This window comes from Halyomorpha halys, unplaced genomic scaffold (genome assembly GCF_000696795.3).
Source record: "Halyomorpha halys isolate HHAL.00 unplaced genomic scaffold, Hhal_1.1 Scaffold1240.1, whole genome shotgun sequence".
Lineage (NCBI taxonomy): Eukaryota > Metazoa > Arthropoda > Insecta > Hemiptera > Pentatomidae > Halyomorpha > Halyomorpha halys.
The window spans coordinates 68,959-88,937 of record NW_027108774.1 but is presented as its reverse complement, the minus strand read 5'-3'; the positions used below and the strand labels follow the sequence as shown (position 1 = coordinate 88,937).

The window sequence follows — 19,979 nt, the reverse complement described above, 5'->3', positions numbered from 1 at the left end:
AAAAAAAAAAAAAAAAGAATGAATAATTATACAGAATTCGCAATTCAACTTGAAAGGGTGGCGGATAATTGTGAATTAATTCCTTAATTTGAGATTAGAAAACCAAGAAATTTTGCTAGACTATCATATACGGAAATATATGTAAACAAATAAATGAAACCTCTACATTTTCCTTATAGTCTAGGAAAAATAATTTAAAATTTGGCTGTACATAGAGGTAGATGTATATTAATTGTGCGTCACGGGAATTCTTACGAAAAAAATGCGATAGTTAACATTTTTTGTCCTTCCGTGAGGATCTCTAGTCCTAATATGGCATATTTTTGAAAATAGCAATCGTTTTACCAAGTTTCTTACCGAAAACTCCTATAGTATTATAAATAGCTTAAATAATATTCATTATAACTACGTAATAGTGCACTTAACGAACTTTAATTTAAGCCCTACTAGTACTGGTATTGGTATTTGGTGGGAGGAACAAGTCCGGCAAGTCCTTTTTGACTACCCATGACGGTACCTAAGTTGCCGCCGCGTACTAACCAAGGTGGGAGTGTCAAGATTCATTCCTCGGGACCGCCGAAAAACTAATGTTAACTGCCCCAGATGGGAATCGAACCCACAACATTCCGAACTGAGCGAACTGGGACCTGCGTCCCAACCCAAACTGCCGTCACGTCCCTAATTTAAGCCCTAGAAAAATGCTTTATGATCCACGGAACAGTGTTAATAATAATAAGTACAGTGTTTCCAAAAACAACTTTCCTGAATACGATAAAAAATCATTTTGTGAATTTATTTTGTCAAATACCATGATTCAAGATACTGAGCAATTTTTTTTTTTTAAAAAATAAACTTATTATGACGTGGAATCGCTCAATAACTACTTTTTAAATACACATACTGTTCCTCTTGTATAATCTATGAGTAAAAAAGTAGTAACTAGTTTAGTGGTAATGTTACTTTTAATAGAAAATGTGCGTTAGCTGTTGAAAAAAATACTATCTTCTCCAAAAACTATAATTAAGTGTACACAGATAAAATAACAAAAATAAAAACTTTTAATCTGGAAACTTTTTACTTTTGGATATAACAAACTAAAACCCACTAGACATAGTATTTTGATATTACGTATCCTTTCAAAATTTAAAATACTTCTGTAGATATTTTGTTATATACCGAAATTTGCGCAATTTAATCCTTTCATATATTTAAGCAATTTATGGTAGTGTTACTTATCTGACTTTGACTCGATGTACGAAATGTCACAATCTCACAAGAAGATAACACAAAAAAAGGGTACCCTAACCCGCTAGACCCGCCCCGCTAAGACCCCCGGAGAGCGACAGCCCTATATCACTTTTGAAATATTAGCTTAAAATGGGATGAGGAGACTTTAAGATAGTTTAATCGAGCAATACTTAAAAAGAGCCTGAAATTGAAAACGGTATGAATAAAATTTCAAAAATTAAGAGTTGTGGCTATAAAAATAATATTAAACGGCAACTATTTTGAAAAATCTAGTATATTAAGCCTACACCTCAGAGAGTGAACTTTTTTACTACTGTCTTTTACAAACAGTTTTACATTAAAATTTATAGAAGGAAATTAGAATACCATTACTTCTAGGTTTTCTTGAAATTCCACTGGACTGTTAATTGTTTCCCAAGACGTGGATGTTCAAAGATAAACCATTATTTACCTTTTTTTTATTCATTTAATCCTTAGCATTGCCTGAGGATAATTATTTCAGATATACTTCTGTTATCTTCAACCTCGCACTAGCAATTTTATAATATTATTATTCACTTCCTCTTGTCCTTGAAGTTCCTGCATTGTAACGAGATATCAAGACGGAATCTGATGCTGAAGGAATATGAGGAGGCGTGTGATACTTTTGAAAAAAACATTGATATAGTATGGCCCAGTACACAACCTAGCGTTACGTAATTGAATGTCCCAGAATAGTTGCCTCGCCCTGTTTAACATGTAAATTATTTTGGATACGAGTAATTATTCTTTTATTTTATTTGCTACGGTCAAATTGATATAACAAATAGTAAAGAAAAATAAACAGGTTCTAGTCCTGTCAAGGTATACTTTTCCAATTAAAGTAATCATAGAAAAAAATCAATAATTGTATATTTCCTAAAACCACACTTATTTTTCAGAAAATTGTTTTATTCTTCTATAATATTATTATTACTATCAGTAAAACTAATTATAAGATTAGTATACAAGTAATGAACAGTACTTATCTGAATAAATCCAAGCTAACTTGTATTAGAAAACAGCTTTGACAATTACCTGGAATAAAAAAAAATTATGATAATTTTCGGGGAGTAATAAATTTTATGTTAAACATTTACAGAGTTTCAATAACACACATATTTGATATAACACTGCTTTTCATCCACAGTTATAAGTTTTTAAATTATTTATTAAACACGATTGTTTTACAATCCGGCCTTTTATAACTATTTTGTAAATCAATTTCCAGTGCTAATTAGTTAATAAAGAATAAAATAATATTTTTTTAAGACTACTGTATTATTTTTCCCATTTATCTTATTCAGCGTATTCAATATTATTTAATTGAGTTTTATTTAACTCTTTTTTATCTTGATTTTTACTTATTTTACTATTAAAACTATTACATTTTATTAAATTATTATATATCGCCAGGAATCAATAAATTAAAACTCTATACTTTAATAACGTGAGAGACTGATTAGTTTCGCATTTATAGCTTCAACAGTGATAGGCGTCTATTTTAAGTTGAAATCGAGTGAACCATAAAAATAAACATATTGATATAAGTAGAATGAGTTTCCATCTTCACTAATACAGAGTTTGATTTTTTAAAAGTTTAAAAATTTTTTAATACAATTATTGATTATTACTGTTTTGTTCATCAATGTTAGTGCTAATTAGATAATATTTATATCAACTATTTTATTTATATTACTATTATTGCATTATTATTAATTTATCTTATAAATTAAAAATAATAATTCATTATGTATATGTGTTAATAATAATTATATAATAATTTCAATATTCAATATACTAAACTAGAGTAATAAAAAAGAAAAAAAAAACATTTAAAGATTCTTCAAAGAAGCCCTACGTATCTTAAGTATGGACAAATAACAATTTCAATTAAAGCATCAAAATTATAGAAAAAATTCTAAAATGCAAGCCAGAAAAAGTATACTTCATATTAATACCCTTAATAACTAGATACAGTACATGATTATATATACTATATATATATACATAATTGAATGTATAGAATATATATACGTACTATGTAAGTAAACGATGGAATATCTTAAGAGTTGTATATTATAAATAAACAAAATAATTATTTAGTTATCTCACTTATTAAATTGTTACTGTAATATGATGCATTTTCTGACATTTTTTACGGTCCTGAGGATGCCTGAATTCGAGAAAGGTGATTGGTTAGTTGTTTACTAAAATTTGATAGCACAATAATGTCCGTCTTATGCTACACTATTTTAAGGTTAGAAAATACCATATAGTTATAATTAACAGGCCTTTTTTTTTTTTACTATTCTTAGTCGATAAATATCGAACTCAGATAGCAATATGTTATAAACTACTTCTTCCTTAAAAATGAACAAAAAGATTGTTTTTCACGTTCTAGAATCTCATTGTCGATGCTGAGGTAGCAAAAATATCAGGCTTTTCTTAATGTTTATGAGAAAACAATGGTAGCAAATAGTAAAGTGTAAGTAAAATCCACACAATCGCATGCAGGCATTATTATAAATTTTACAATCTTGAAGAGACGTAAATGTGAATTATAAAATTTTGCTAGAATAGCAGCTCTACTCTTGAGTTATATTATTTATAAATAATTTATTTAAATTTTTTATTGAATGATACCTTCAGTCGCTATGTGTGATGTTAATATGCTATTATATTTAATATCATCATAATATTATTTATATCAAATATTTATTGTATTTATTATTCTATTCATTTCTACATAATACATACTTAAAAGAATTACAATAAATGCATATAAAAAAAAGAATAAAATAGAATGTCTGTAAATGCAAATAAACGTAAATGGACATAAAAAAAGTTATGAATATATAAAAAAAAAATTTATTATAGTTACCATAAAGGGGGAATAAAAAAATAAAAAGTAAGAGTATGCCAGGATCACTCTCTTCAAGCAAATATAAATCAAAACTTTATACTTTTATAATGTAAGAGTCGGATTAACCTTTTTATTAAGAAATTAATGTAGTTTTAATTTTCACACTTTAAAAGCTAGTCTCAAGTGGGTCTGATTAGGGGCGACCATTTCTTTTGGATTCATAGCTTTTACAGCGATATCAATTTTATGCAAACATCGAGTAAACCATAAAAATGTCCAACAAACTTTAAGATTAAGAGAACGTTTTAATCAGAGTATATACTCAACAAGATTTCGGATGAGGTAGGGAGACAGGAGAAGTTTGGAAAGGAAAGCTAAACCGCCCCAATTATCAAGACAATCAAAACAATGACAATAGCTAAGGGGCATATTGTCCCGAGACTGACAATAGTCGGGCCATTATATCCTCCTTAGCCCGAATACATCGGGCGACAACTCTGTCGCCATTGTCACCCGCTTCCATGCCAACAATGGCTACTAACTTCTAGGCTAATTATGAAGAGGCAATGCTCATCCCGCTCATTGTCCAAGAGCAAGGAGCGGTGTGCAATGGCATTCCTGTTCTATGGTTGCTTATCTATTGTCATCGCTATGCATCGCTAATTACAGGGAGCTTTCTTCTCTTTGGAATTCCCCCGGATCTGAGATCAATCAATGTCCTGCCAGTCTTAACGATACTGAAGGAAGATTTCTTAACATGAAACTCACTAAATCTTCGCCAAGAATCACAATAAGAAGACTAATAAATGAGAACTAGAACTAATTAAATTATATAATGTATAGATGATTGACCTGGTGTGGATGGGATAGAGATGCTCTGGGTTAGTATTAAGAAAAAACAAAAATAGTTAGGAGAGTTATATTCGATGGTGTACAACTATATTTAATTTATTTTGTTTATTAGTGCACAGCTCCAACTATCACAAAATCCCTGATAAAGATATGCAGTGCATCTTCCACCATTGACAAATAATTAATTATTTTTGTTTTTCTGAACGGCACTCTGACAATCTCCTTCTAAATCAAAGTATATATATTTTTTCTAAAAAAAAAAACACTACATAGCAGCCTCCATAATTTTTCCTCAAACACTTGTTATTACGAGAACACCTATCTATGTTGGTTCAATCTGATGTTAATTGGCTGCACTATGAGATGATAGGAGCCCAAACAATAAAACATCTAATGTTAGACATTTTAGTTATGCCCTTTTAATTATGGATGTGTGATATATTGGACTTTTAAAAAAATAAAATTGAATACACAATGCCAACAGATAAATCAGGAACTATAGGGTTTGACTGTCCTCATAGTAATTTAATTAAAATCCTGCCAGGCTCTAAAAGGCCAGGAAGAAATGAAATTAAAAAAAATTCTTATCTTTAATAATATAATATTATATTAATATAATATTATAATATTTAATCCTTATCTCTTATTATTTTTAAATAAAATAATTCTAGGACGCCGATTAAAACTGTCCAACGGACGAGAATCTCGGATGAATAAAATTAAGAAATAGAAAAGTTGTTATGTTAGTATTACAAAAAAATAGATATGGTTAAGAAAAACTAAAATAAAGATTTCTTAAAAAAAAAAATCATAAAAATTAGAATTTGAAATTGTCTCAACTACTACCTTTTTTCTTTTTGTTTTGGCTTTATGAAATACATAAAGTGTCTTTTTTTCTTCGACTACTTTTTTTTTACCTGATCAACTGGTAAAAAATAGACTATAATAAAGATAATAGTTTTTTGGTATTAAATTAAACTACTAAATGCAAAAATAAAAAAAATATCTTAATTCATATAATCTATTTTATAATTACACGGACCATAAAATATAATATTCTATTACTAACCTAATTCATGTTTTGCGCTAAGAAATCTTCCACAGACTACCATTAGATGAGGAGAAGAACTCCAAGGAAACGCCTACAGACCTCGAGATCCGTAGAGACGACCTTCCAGGAATCGCCCGGAATTCCCGGTGATCTGCTCCAACCTTTCAGCGACCATGCAAAGGTCATCCGAGCGATAACTTGCGAAACCGCCGCAGGATGAGGGGAGGGGCATACCGTTCTGCTTCAGTCACAATGTTTGGGGCTATTCGTGAGCATTAAGAAATAGTTACGCTGTAATTAATGTTCTGCGATTTCGTGTGAAGGTCCAGTTACTTCCTGGTTCTTGCAGAAAGGAAGCAACACATTGCAAACTTTAAAAACATTTGTCAGGGTTCAACAATCAACTGAAGGTAGATTTTCAAATCATGAGGTAACATAATATGTAATTCTAAGGAAACTGACTAAGCAGGGCTTTGAAGTACGAAACAGAGATAATGCATAAGCAATATAAATAATTAATAAATAATATGGTTTCCAAAAAAGATATTATTGTAAATAAACAATAAAACGTTTATTACAACAACTATAAAAAAAATTGTAATACAAATTAAAATAAAGAAACCATAGATTACTTTATCTATATAAAATACTTACGTTATTTAAACAAACTCAAATTGCAATAGTTTATTTTTTCTTTTTACCTAAATATTTATTTAATTAAAACAAATTTTGTATAAATAAAATGCATAGTAATTTTTTTTTTTTTTAAAGTCAAGCGAACCTCATAGGAAAGTGGTTCAGAATACTGCACTTTAATAAAATACAAACAAACTTCGAAATTCAGATACTTAATAATAGATAAATAATAGGTGGGACTTGTCCAATAAGGATGAAAGTACCAATGGGTTTGCTAAAAAGAAAAACCTAATGCTTATCAAAAAAGTGAAGTCAACGTTGCATAACGCATTGTAATTTAAACTATGTACACCATAATACATAGTGACAGAGCAAACGAAATATGTGATTACCCCTTTCATATGACATCTGTTCATCTAGAATCATACACAAATTTTTCAAAAATCGCAAATTTTTAAATGGGACCAAGTTTCCAGAGAACTAATTAAAACATTTATCGGAAGTAAATTAATAGAAACGAAATATCTAAAGTCATTGTCTGCTTCGATGTCAGTCAAATCCAACATTAGAAATCGAATTATCCTCCATGACACAACCAAACCACAAGAAAGTACAAATTTATTTTAAACGACAACTTCGCTAATTATGGTGGGTGTGGGATTTGGAAGTTTCTCCTTCACACACCTGCCAAGAGTAAAACCTCTGCTACAACATGCTAAGGACGCAATGATCGCAAAGACGAACTATCAGTACTAAGTATTTGGATCTCATAGACAAACGATGCGTCCAACATTGGAAGATGTTCGTGTCATCATGTACCAGCGGCGATTCAACACACATAAAGAATACATTAGTATCAAAAATATTTAGTTCAAACTATTGCAATCTTTGCTAAGGCTGGTTATATGCGATATTTACCATTAAACGGCAATGAAATTAACTACCTAATGATTCAAAATCGATTTATAAGACCAAAGTTGCTAAAAAAAACTGGATCATCTTAGACATGTTCCAATTCGTACATAGCTAAGATAAATACAGTTTTAACAAAACACTAATTAAAAAATTACTTAATAAAAAAAATATTATTCCCGTTAGGTTTGACGAAGATAGAAGAAAAGTAGAAGAAGTATTACGAGAAATGACGATCTTCTCACCGAATTTCAGTGAAAAAAATTGGGTACATTGCTTCTAATAAATAATTTTGTAGAAAAAAATCCACTAGTTTACACTGTTTTGATTGTTTTTTTTTCAAAAAGTAGAGCAAATTACATTCATACATACATTCATAGGGACATCAACGAATCAATAACTGATTAAATTAATAGCTATCAGTATCGAAGAAAAGATTCACTAATAAGAAATACAAGGAAAATAATATCCTAAGAGGAAATAGTTGTTTAAAAATTCTATGAAAAAGATTGATATTTTTTTTTTTTAAGCAATAGACATTTTATCTTTAAATAAATAAGAAGAATTAATAACATATCAAAACAGAAATTTTTATACAACATGACTCATGACCAATGTAAATCAACGTTAAATATATATATTTTTTTTAATTTATTTGAAAATAGAATTATGTTGAGGGTATATTAAAAATTAGGGAACGGCGTAGCTCAGCGAGTAAGATGCTTTGCTACTACCATGCGTCCAAATCTGGTTGTGTCAGATAATTATATATTTTGTTACCGTAGCCGTGAGCAAACCCTATGGATTCGGGAGGCCTTCGGGGGCCTACTTAACCTCTATGAAGTAGGTACCCTTCATTGGGGAAAATCTAAAGGTTGAGCGTGTTTTAGATCAAATCACCTCCTTGCACAACCGTTGGTTTACTAACATACTTCCTAACAAAATACTTAGCCCTTTGACTTCCCTCCGAGGGTTTGGACCCTTTGGACCAGAAATCAGGGCACGTTTACTAGGAAAAAAGTTCCCGATTTAGAATTATCCGCTGTACATTTAAGGAAAATTTAACTAAAGAAGAAAATATTGAGTAAAATACAATAATAAGCAAGTGTCAGGTTGCTGCTTAGTCACAGATAGAATTAAAACAATGAAATATTAATACCTTAACTATTATACTGCAAGAAGAAGCAACTTAAGTTTGAGATAAGCTGTTTAGATGGAAATAGCAGGGAAAAATATATATTAGAAATCCCATCATTTCTATTTATAATTTTTATCATTATTTATTTTATTTGATTATTTTTAACGTTAATTTTTTTTTCAAACTTTGAAATCATCAATCGGAAGGTAAAGTTCTCATTTTTATCTCCCAGCCCTTTCGCGCCTTTCACTAGCACTGGAGTGTCACACTCAGCAATACGGAATTGAGTCAGTGGAGAAATTTTACCCCTTAAGAAGTGTTCTTTTTTATAATCGAACTTTATTTATTGATAGATATTACAATCTGCCACACCGTTGTGGGCAACTGGTAATAGTGATGAATGATCACATTCTTACTAAAATAAAATAAGAATGAAAAATATATAAATAAATGAAAAAAAGAAAGTACATATAAATAAAAAAAAATCTCTCTTAAAATATATACAAACAGCTTGATAAAGAAAATTAACATAATCAAACTATAAGCATGAAAAAATAAATAAATAAAATAAAATAATGATAAAGATTACATCCCCTACGTGTGACGGGTAGAGCAGAGCTCATTAGATCCCAGCGCATCCCTTTGCAGCACTGGTAGTGAGCCAGTGGAGGCTGAGCAAGTGCGCTAAAGCCGCAAACACTGAACTTGAGTGGAGATTCTGACCGTTGTCCATTTTTATTTCACAATAAGTCTCTCGGCCACTGCCGTTTCAATCATCGATGTGGATTGTAGTGATGGGTGGAACTAGATAAGGATTGAACCAAAGGATTAGGATGGTTAGATGGTTTATATGGACTTTTCTTAAGAAGTTAGGTAACTCTCTTTAAGGATATCCATAAACTATCTTATTTCAAATCACTTAACTGTACACACATACATGAGTTGTTTTATACAGAGATTTTGCTTGTCACAGTAAAGCCATTAACCAAAAATTGTTTATAACTAGGATGACCATTATTTTCATTGATATATTTAGACGAGGAGCTGTTCAACGTTTTTTTTTTTTTTTTATAAATATATTCACGATGCATTATTTGCACTCTGAATAAATAAAAAAAATCGATTTCCTGTAGGCCGTGAGACGAAATGTTTACAACCCTGTATCTACAAAACCAATCGAATTCGAAAACAAAATGCTAATCTCAATTGAAAAGATGATCCAGGTTTCCCCAACTTCGGAGGCCAGTCCGATTTCACCAATCGGTCAGGTACGATGGTAATAAGTGAGAGCTGATTTCTTCCATTTACAAGAAATGACAAGGTTGTAAGATGTCCGGAATCTCGCAGAGTCCGGGAGCATCTTCAGTTTTAATGGATTTTTCAAGTCTGACTGGTTTGCCATTTCCTTGACGAATTTTATTTAAATATTATTGGTGAAGAGGATTCACCTTTACACCGATCGGGTATGGAAATGGAACTGATAAAAATAAAATAATCACTTTCTTCATTCTCTTTCCTTTCAACTTTTTTTTTCCTCCAGGTCAATAAATTAACATAAAGATGTAAAAAAAAATTTCACTTCCAATAAATTTAATAGTGTGTTTAATGTAGAAAATTGATGTTTTTATAATATACAAAAAATTCCATAAACAATCGTTTTAAAATGTATATTTAGAATAATATCGGTGGCACCGCATTGCCTTGCCATTCACAACTGTAGATCCATAATTTCATTCCACAGATTTTCGAACACTACGGAACAAATTTGGTTTTGACCGTCGTCGAATCTTGATTCTTCGGGCAACTACTATGGTTAATCTAAAAATGTAATTTACTAAGTTTTTTGAAACCAGTATATATATAGAGTATATATAATAGAGTAACCTATGTTTTCATACACAAGTATTTTATAAATATTCTTAAAGCTAGGAAACTTATCAACTAGCAGTTTCATTGACTCATTTTACTATTTATATCATTTTTTTCATGTCTATTGCCAGTTAATAATGATCCTTTTATTGTATCCCAAGCCCTTCAATCCCACATCACATCCAGAATGGTGTCAAAACTGGAGGATTAAAATAAATTCCAATAAATCACATTGACCATCAGTCGTAATTTACCTTGCCCCAGAATATCCTTTAGTAGTATCCCACTTATTCCTGTCGAACAGATCCCTTTCTTAGGACTTCTGGACAAACGACTGACAAGAAATACTCATACAAAACTGAAAAAACAGGAAACTGCTCGTCGATTCCAACTTTTACAGCACTTACTAGAAAAACAGTCAAAACTTCGAATTCATAACAAAAGACTGATCTACACGACGATAATAAGGCCTATCTGGACATACAGAGTTGATCTTTGGGGCTCCACTAAACCATCAAATTCCTCCCGAATCCAATCCTTAATAAACCTTACTTTGTTACAAATCAAGTCAACAATCAGGACCTCAATGTTCCATATGTTGCCGATATAACCAGAAACTGATACCAATCCTTCCATGATAAACTTCTTAACTACCCAAACCCTCTTGGTCCTAACCTGGCTTCTGTTTTATTACCTAATAATCCTCCAAGGCGTCTGAAAAGAAGATGACCTCGATATCTAGAAATGTTATTAGAGTTCTATCAATGGGATTCTGACCAAATCACCTCCTTGTGCAACCGTTAGTCTAGTTACAATACTTCCTCCAATCCTTAATGATCCTTACTTTGTCACCAATCAAGTCAACAATCAAGACCTCAATGTTCCATATGTTGCCGATATAGCCAGAAACTGATACCAATCCTTCCATGATAAACTTCTTAACCACCCAAACCCACTTGGTTCTAACCTGGCTTCTCTTTTATTACCTAATAATCCTCCAAGGTGTCTGAAAAGAAGATGACCTCGATATCTAGAAATGTTATTGGAGTTCTACTAATGGGATTCTGACCAAATCACCTCCTTGTACAACCGTTAGTCTGGTTACAATACTTCCTAGTACCCCTATATTTTTCCAATTTCCTAATATTAACTATTTTTTAAAGTCACCACTTTTTCACTATGTTTTATTGTATAAGAGGTTTTCACTGGAAATGAAAAATACATATAAATTATGCCAAAAACGTGGTTTACAAGTTTATCGCGTAAGCCAATGGATAAGATGGTTTCTAGAGTCATGATCAAAATCATCTCAGTTCTAATTAATCCTAGGATTAATATAATTTTTTTTCTAATTATTTATAATTATGTATCTATTCGTTTGTTCTTGGTAAACTGATTTACTGCAGTGACTATAAATGATAGTCTGATCTCACATTACCGTCTATTATTGAATTTGTTTAGCGGGTCACTGAAGAGGATCTAGGGGAGGGGTGAATTCCGGAAAGCGAATTTGTTGATCGGGTGAATTGAAAAATTGTGAAAGGGTGAAATTGGAGGAGCAGAAATGAGAAAGAAAAATAGGAATGAATGAAACATTTGTATTAGTTGTACGGACCGAAATGGATTGTAAAAGGAATCTGTAGGGGGGGAAAAATGTTTATTATATCTTATTATTATTATTATTATCTCTTTTTTTTCTGATTATACCATCTATGTGTAATTTATATATGTCCGATTACGGATTGATAAGAAAGTTGTGTGAGATAGCAACCTAATGTATTTAGGCAGCATAGATAAATAAAGTATTTCTCTCTCTCTCTCTCTCTAAGATAAATGAGAATCGTTCTTAGTTTAAAAACTACAGCTGTTTCAAAATCGAGTGAAACTCAAACTTACCTATGTACAAGGTTTTAGAGGAGAAAAAGTATTGGCTAACAATATTTGTTATTTCAATACAAACAGGGCAACCACAGCACCTAATCTAACCGCTTAGTTAGGTTGCCTCGTTTAGGTTAAGGAGATTTCTTCACAATTTTGTCATAGTGGAGCTTTCACAGTAAGTATCGAAACATCTAGCTTCGAAATTCTTTGACAACTGCGGTTGAATATGACAAGTCATTAAACATATTAGAGGGCGTACTAATTCGGGATGTGAACCTTCTGGAATTTTAGCCAACGTCTTCTGTTCAACTGTTAAGTACAGTTAGATCACGATGTTCTTCTTGATGTCTAAATTTCTATCTAACTTTCTCACTTTGTAATTGTGACTTTCTGAACATGTCGTCGATTGTAATCTACTAACCTTGTAAACCCAGTGTAAATGGCCCAAGTGGTCGAAACATTTAAATAGATAAATAGATCAGTATGTTGGAGATATTAAGTTAAACAAATATAAATAAAACTAGATCCTCAATAAATACATATATAATAAGCTAGATTGTAACTAGTGGAAACGGCAACTATTACTGTAAAATAGATGAAAGAGAGAAACTTCTGTTAGTGGATAATTATCGTTATAAATGAAACATATTTTCTATTTAATTATTTCCTTCTGTTATAGCCTAGACAAATTAGGGGCCGGACTAATAAATAAAATAATAAAAAAAGTTCAAGTAAAAAAAAAAAATAACAAATCAAGAAAAAAAATTGAAATATAACTAACTAAAAATATAATCTATAATTTTTTTTGGATAAAAATACCAGGAAATTTTTTTTTTTTAAATTAGAAAAAAAATTGTTGCTAATTTACAAATAATCAAAATATATTACTAAGTAATTAACAAACTTGAAAACGAAGAAAAAAAAGAAGTTAGTAAGGAACCAAATTAAAAATAAATAAATAAATAAAACGCTTCTAAATGAATACAAAAATAAAATGAAATTGTTAAGCGCATAGTTTACTTAATTGAATTAGATTTTTTAAAAAATACGAAAACATCATTAACTTAATTTTATTATTTAGATGAATAGGCATCGAAAAACTGAGTAAACTTATGAATTGCTGCTACTCGTCGTAAATGGAAGATATGTATAAATATTTTCATATTGGAAGAAGATAGTTGACCGTATAAAGTAGATTGGAGGATAACAATTAGGTTTTAAGGTTAAGAATAAAAAGTTTTTTTAAACTATTTAGATATCTTTATACCGCCACCCGCACTATCTTCCTCCAAGATAAATATTTTACCCTCAGTGCTATGAAAGCTAGGAACCTTAAACTTATTCGTCGGGCTCGTTCGAAATACAAAGTATCGAAATCAAATTTATTTCTACCCAGGCAGGTAAAGCTGGACTAAGCGTATCAAAAATGACAAATATAATAGAATAATAACTAAAGTATCTTATATTTAGAATTCTGAATAATGTAAAAATTTATCATCAGAAAAAATAAAGACTTTTCATAATTACAAGAATGAAATTCAGAACAACTAATTTTCTTTTCTCCAAATGAATGGCGACCACAAGAACTTCATTTCTGAATTATGTGAAGCTCTAAATATTAAAGACATCCTTTTTAGAACTTAAAACGAATTTCTTTTGTCTAATAATGACATGTTGATGCTAATACCACCGTTAATAGACTGTGGCCTTAAAGATAAATGAATGGATCGTTAAAGAAGTTTCGGTCGGCTATTGAGATAAGCCCATCCTGGATTTGTTTTTATTAAAAGGAGAAGACCGTGTCCAATCTTCTGGTTTTCACCAATGATCTAGAGAAAGTGTATCTGGCAAGAGGAAAGCAAGGGATGGCAGCAAGGACAGGTCTTGGGTCACCGTCGCTATTTCTTATCATAGTTCCAAACAAGACGTGTAAAGAGGATAACGAATGATATTTATGATTAAAAAATAATGTTATAGCAGTTATAGATTCTCTTATAAGCCAGAAGGTTCGATGTCGATAACTCTTTAAAAACTTGGCAAGGATCCTTCCCTTCTGAATCCTATCAAGAGACAATTCTTCAGATCAGGCCAAACACAATCCAATTTATATTTCAAACGACCAAAAGGATGCTTAGCGCTGATAACATTTTCACTTATTCGTCCATACTTATACTTGGACAATTACACGCAAATATATGTACTCATTTTTCACTAGTTAAAGTATTATTATTAATTTAACAATTAATAAGCCCTTAATTATTGAGTTGTACTAAAATGTAGAACACAAATGATAAAATAGTGACATTTAGTCATAATATTCATAATTAATATCCTGGACTATGAAATAAATATGAGCCTATTAATCCTAGAATGGTGATAAATCGGATAACCCCGTTCTCCCTGCTCTATCATAGCACTTTTCGGTAGGATACATCGTTAAAGATTAATAGGCAAAAAAATAAAAGAAATAACTAAAATTTTTTTATTCCCTGTTTTATAAAAAATATTAGCTAAGTAATTGATTTTTTTTTAAATTTTGCTTCCTGGCTTCATGAATTGGCTAATGAAGGTAAGCTTGTTGTGTACCATATTAAAAGCTTCATAAATAAAGAAGTTTTTTGAGATCTGGAATAATTAAAACTTAGCCATTGATGAAAAGTAATAGCTGCTTCAAATAGCCAAGAGTTTATAATTAAAATTTTAATTTTCAACATAGACATGGAACGCTCTTTTCTTTTTTGGTAGATACAACCTACTATATCTTAAGAAGTTTTCTCATCTTTAAACTGGTACCTCTTATATTTTTTTTAATTGAGTAATAAATAGCTTTGAATTAGATTTATTGGAAGTATTCTGAGAAAAAAAGCAGGAATAAAAGCTGAAAATACAAAGTTTGATTTTTAACTTATACCGGTGATAATCAGACTGTGGGCCATTCTTATTCGTTCCTCTTAAGGTATAGTATCTGCTCTCACAATATGACCTGTTTTTGGTACAATGTGAAAAAAAGCAATTGTTTACTCACTAGAATACACCATTTAGGAGTTATAAGTAAAAAAACAAGGACAAATACCTAATCCGTTAAGTTTTAGGAACACCAGAAAGTGATTCGGTATTAAGTCTGGTAGATACTAATTTTTAAAATGATTTTCAAATATATGTCTCATGAACTGGATTTTATGCAATCGGGCTCCTATACTACTAGTCCAGGTCTCTATTAATTAAATCTAATGACTCTCTTGATCAGTTACGATACTGCTATTTAGACAGATTCACGGAATATATTTAAGTGTTGGTTGATGTGCGTCTAGAAGATAGATAGAACAGCCTGGAGTAACCAATCAACAAAGATTTCTGCACTTAAAAAAATATTATTATTTTTTTTTTCATTTCCAGTGTGTTAATTTCATTTTGATTACAACTGGTCAGCATATCACTAAATTGGCTCAAAAGCCAAAGGTGGCAAGCTAGTAAGTAAAAATCTTTAATATTTTTACCACGTACATCACTGTATTTGAAGGCCCCGAACACAAAAATCCTGCACAACAAAACAGGCTCATTTCATCTCGTTAGATCTCCTAGCGGTTTCGAAAATACTTGGATAGACAACAGGCACTACGCTGAGGCAAGGTATCGACCTATAATTTGAGCACCACATCCAGTCTCCCACTCAAACCGAATTATCCTCTGTTACGCCTACTACGACGAGGCGACTCTTAGCATTCCTCAGGGGACAGATCTAATCGGAGGAGCGTGAGCTACGCCACGGCCCTGCATGTTGCGTAGGCCCTGCGTCAACCAAGCCAGCGGAGATGTCCTGAGGATAGGGATGAACAGTAACTAGACCAGTAGCGCAATTAGCTGTAATAGTGCATTAATTGGCAGTCTCAGCTGAGAGAGGAATTCCTCCGTCCTAACGGGTTCTTGCCTTTACGCAACTCGAAGGGGGTCGCCTATCCGCTATATCTCTGACCCCTTGTATCTCTCTACTTGCACTTTTGTGTCTGTAACAAGACACATAGAGGGATTTCATGATACCATCTGGGCTTTCGCTCACTTGAAAATAGAATTTTTTGTTTTATTACGATACATTAATATGCTAAGAAGCAGCACTACCCATCACTTAATACCCAATAAATCACAAGCTCTCTAAACACCTTATTGTAATAGTGCATTAAGATATAGGTGAGAACAAAATCCATGAATATATGAAAACTTCAGAGGTAGAGCATAGATATAGAAGAGACAAAGGAGCAAGGAGTAGGTGAACTTCACTAGACACCAACTTGGAAAAACAGTTATCTAGCTTAAAAACAACTACCAAAAAGTTCCATTTTTTAACTATTTAAGAAGCACTTTTATGTGTCGTTATGTTCTTTACGAATTACGGTTATCCGAAAAAATTGTCATATCCCGTAATTTCAAATTATACAAAGATACGTGGTAGTTTTCCTATCCGCGTCTATTTCAACGAATAATCATTTCCTTAGAATATCTGACATTCCTCATCTGTTAAATATTAATTTGATAATATCTTAATTTGCCAATCGTTTTGTACTTACTCAGTACTTTAGTTCGTCTATTTTAGTTTATAAAAATAGAAATACCTGCTAATAGATCTTATATTTATTAATTTTCTGTTATTTCGGATCATAGGGGTTCTCAAAATAAATTTTAAAAAATGACAGGGCCTAAAACAAGCTAAATTAATAAATAAGAAAACTATTTAAAATTTGGCTGGATTCCTCCGGTTATTAAATAAAATACTGTAAATTATCACACTATTTAATTAAATTTTTTTATCAGCATTTTGTAAAATTATTTTAAACCACTTCATATGTGCATAAATTACTAAGACACAGGTGTGTGAAATCTATAATCGGCCACTATTTAGAAACAAAACAGTGATTAGTAATAGCGAGTTATTAATCTTTAAATTATTAATCTTAAAAATAAAATCGTCCCTGAAATTTAGGTAAAATGACGGATCGATTTTCAAAATTTTATTTTAGGATTCTACTTATCTTGAAATATGAATCCTATAATGTTGAAGGTTTTATCTTTTTTTTCTTCGTTTAATGCAAAGATTCTGTTGTATGTTAATTGAATAAGTTTGAATTTAATACCTGGGAATCTTCAATCAACTATTAATTTTTCTTTCCATACTAACAATATAAATGAATGGTTTTATTATTCCTATCACATCCTAATTTTAAATGCAACATTTTTGACTTCAATATTTCGTAAAAAAGTACATTTGTCATTCCTCTATCATGAATAAACCTAATATCCAAATATAAAATTTATTTTTATTTTTATAAAATAAAAAATGAACAGTGAGTTTTTTCGTATTTATTTTTCTTGATTTTTTTTCATATGCCTTTTTTGTTTTATTACTAATCAATCGATATATCTTAAGCATATATCGAGTAGCTATAATAAGGGCACATCTGACCAAAAAATGTTTTTGATTACTTAGTCTTTTTCGTATTTCATTGCTACGATGTTAGACTGGATTACTAAGTGACATGCCTCTGGGGCGATCAGTAGAACTACACTAATAAAAAAAAACCTCCATCAACGGCACTATGTTTGGAATAAGTACAATTCAAAATCAAATATTTTCTTGTCAGATATAACACTATTAAATTAAAGCAGCGATGTGTATAGATATACTGTTTTGGGTAATACCATCTCACCGAAAACATACAATTCATCAGAATGCGATATCGAGGACTGCGGTATGACCTTCAGAACAGAGGCTGAACTAACCCAGATCTGAGTTGCTGGCTAACGGGAACTACCGCATAGCTACACGGACCCTACAACCTCCTCTCCTTCTTGCCACTAGGGTAACCGCTTGTTGATCAATTCTATATCAATTTTTTCAAAATCATAAATTCAAAACGAATTCTGACCGAAATAACTAATACTAATACAAAGAAATATTAACTAAGAGATAATAAGATTCATAAGAAAGAGGTCATTATTACGCCTTAGGAGGAATGATCATGGACTTCTTTCGAATGGTAGAAGAATGGACTCCAAACCTTATACTTAACAAGTCAAAAGAAATTATTAAGTTCAAAAAGAACACCCAGATTTTATAAATTGGAAAACTAACAGATATATTTTCAAAGAATCACTCAGTGCAAAAAATTAACTTATTATAATAAAACGTTTGAGAGAGATTCACAATATCAAATCTTACATCAACTATGGATGAAATTCAATGTCATGAAATTGAGCCCATTGATAACACAAAAATTAATTTTCGATCAGGAGCCTGTACGTTAGTGTATATGAACCAAGAATACCCCTTAATACCACAAAACAAATAAGAGAAAATCGCTGTTATTTATTTTGTTGATTTTTGACCAAATATTGGTTTGGCTAATTAACCAAATCGGATCTGCATACAATAGCCGAATAAGGTATTTTTCCAAAGACTGTAGCGTTAAATAGGCTGTAAAGATTTTAATGAAACTAAAATATTTTCTCAAAGCGGACGCCTAAGAAAAAAACAGGAGAAAAAGTTATAACAAAAATTAAATTTCATTTATCACAAACCTGGAAAAGTATACAATATAAGGTCAATTTTGTTCTAATCATCCGAGAGAAAAAATACTCAGCAACAAAATATATCGTATTGGAATTTGTATTCAGGTTGTATTTCATGTACTCTCCTCTGAATCCCATGGTAGCCCGCCAATATTTTACTATTTCTGCGAGATATTCGAAAACCATACATCTCTCGAAATATTACAGAAACTGATTAGAAAGATAATTAAATTGCCGAGTAGCTAAAGTATAATATATATTTTATATGTTTTTTAATTAAATAAAAAAAAAACTTTAAGCGAAATTTAAAAGAAATGATTACTCTTGAAAAATATAATACTAGAGTTATCAACAAAAAGTAAAATGTACAAAATTTAAATTCATGTTACTCTAACCTAATAAATATATAAGATACAATGAACAATATTAAATAGAAACAGACAAGATACTAAACCGAAATAACAGACGGACTACCTGCTAGGAAAAAGCTGCTACGTGTTGGATCACAACGAAGAACACACTGTAATAGACAATTGTAAGTAATGTTTTATTGTAATAGTTATTAATCATAAATTACACTAGTTTTAAAGTAATTACTTGAAAAAAGTATCTGTTCTAAAAAACTGTTGTTTTTTTGTAGAGCATGACTATGCAAACAATTAAGTCGCGAAACGTCGCTTAAATAAAGTTGTATTATTGACTGATCCTCAAGACCCACAAATAAAGTATATTAAAATATTAATGTTTAAAAGCGATATAAAGTAATAAGTGATCAAGAAAAGTCAGTATTGAAAATTCAGGAAATGGTATTTTTGTAATTTGTTTGTTGTGTTTTGCTCACGTTGGTCCTATTAAGATCTTACATAATTATATAAACATTATTATTTTAATGTACTGTAAATTAACATAATCAATCAAGAGGCACATTCAGGAAGAATTCGTGATAT

The 19,979-nt window shown here is 30.8% G+C and overlaps 1 protein-coding gene across 4 annotated transcripts in view; it reads right to left on the bottom strand.

The window, feature by feature from the left end:
- The window catches only part of smash (smallish), a 240,744-nt gene that overhangs the window by 152,737 nt on the left and 68,028 nt on the right, over window positions 1-19,979 (bottom strand). The window lies entirely within an intron of this gene.